Here is a 1,936-nt window from a genome sequence, read left to right as displayed (position 1 = left end):
ATAATTTTTTTATTCATCTTTTAATTTCAATGTAACATGGACAACATGCTTTTTACATGTTTTGCATTATTTATTTCCAAACTTTTTCCATAATCCAAACCATTTGATGTAAAGAAAATGATAAATTAAAATAAAAGTTTCCTTAATATATTAGTTTTGAACTGCAACTTGATATGACTAAAGATTCTTAGGTTTCATTTTATTCTGATACTTACTGGAAGCTACTTTGTCAGAAAAGAGAAGAGACATTGATTTTTATATTGGTATTCTACTCTAATGTGGATATGTCTATTGTAACTTAAAACACTGTTATTCAAACATGCAACTTTCTCTGATACTGATTGCTTGAGCTGTCAATCAAATTTTATCTGAAATATCCCATTAAAATCACAGAATATTGAAAATGTTATTTTTCATAAAATACTATCTTTGAGATTTTTTTACTTGAAGACAAATACTGTCATACATCATGATTGTTTGCTCTCACTTCATGGGCATTAATACTAATTTGAAATTAATTTTAAAAATATTCATTTTTATATAGTTGCATTAAGTTGGAATTTACAATTATAAACATGACTAATGTCTATTCCCTCAACCTTATGGTAGAGTATAAAGAGACATACATTTTAACGAAGAGGTTGTTACAATGTGAAGATATAATGTGGAGGGACAAGATGCTGTGGGACCCAATGGGATACCACCTCTCCTACACGTTGGAGGTTGCTGAAGATTGCCTGGAGAAAACTACATTCAGTGATAGAATTTAAAGGATAATATGAGTCAGGTATGTGGGTTTCTATGGAGGGGGGAATCTAGGGAGTGTTGAAAGTAGAAAAGGAAGAAGAGTGTTTTGGAAAATGGAAATAGAAAGTGAATCAACCAGATGGAAAAAATGAATAGAATATTGATAGAAAAGTAAAAGTTATTTGAAATATGAAGTGAGATACATAGGAAGAAATAAGCCTGGAAAGATGGGCAGAGATGAATTGACCCGACAGATATTTAGGTAACATATAGATAAAAATTAGAATCTTGATTGAATGAAGAGTGAGAGTGTGAGAGAAAGGAAAACATTGAGAAGACTCTCAAGTTTACAGCTGGGATGGAATTTCAAGTACTGACATTTGTAGAGGTAATAGTTAGGTTTGGACATATTGAGAGTAAACATGTGTGAAAAGATTATACTATTGACATTTCTGTTTCATATAAACAGTATGAAATTCAGAAGCGATATCTTTTGGAAATGGAGTTTTATGAGAAGACTTAATTTTCTCTTGATTCTGATAGCAGATCATCCAGAATCTCATTTCAAAATCTTGTTTTTAACAAACATTAATCATCATTAAAATGACGCTCACACAATATATTGATGAGTTTAAAGTTTATGGGTCTATGGCCATGCTATCCTGAACAAGCCCAATCCTATCTGACCTCAGAAGCTAAGCAGGATTGGGCTTGATTAGTACTTGGATGGGAGACCACTTAGGAATACCAGGTGCTGTAGGCATTAAAAATAAAAAATAAGGGATTGTAAACTGACAAGGTCCTTACAATCTGTGAGGTCAACCAAGGGCTGCCTCGCCTAAAATAAAATAAAATAAAAATAAAAATAAATAAAGTTTATGGTACCTAGTGCACAGGCACATGACATCTGTTTCAGCTTTCTATCCTAAAAGCTGAAAAGTTCATCTTGTTATTTCTTCCATAGAATACATGAAGCCTGAAATCAAGGAGTAAGCCAGAAATGGCAACTCTGACAATTACACTAAATGATTTACTAGGGAAATGTTTGCTTCCTATAATCCATCTTCTAGACTCATTAGTTTAGAGATCTTGGAGCACAAAGAGAGAATATATTTACTAGAAGGCAAAACGATAATTTCCCGTGACTTAAAATTGAGACTACACCTGATCATTTTAGGCTCCCCATAGG

The 1,936-nt window shown here is 32.3% G+C and overlaps 1 pseudogene; it reads left to right on the top strand.

Moving 5' to 3' along the window:
- The first annotated feature begins 1,391 nt into the window (after positions 1-1,391).
- On the top strand, positions 1,392-1,510 carry LOC111735269 (annotated as a pseudogene).
- Positions 1,511-1,936: the final 426 nt, after the last annotated feature.

Source organism: Pteropus vampyrus, unplaced genomic scaffold, assembly GCF_000151845.1.
Source record: "Pteropus vampyrus isolate Shadow unplaced genomic scaffold, Pvam_2.0 Scaffold21321, whole genome shotgun sequence".
NCBI lineage: Eukaryota > Metazoa > Chordata > Mammalia > Chiroptera > Pteropodidae > Pteropus > Pteropus vampyrus.
Note: the sequence above shows the minus strand (reverse complement) of the source record. Positions and strands in the feature narration are given on the sequence as shown.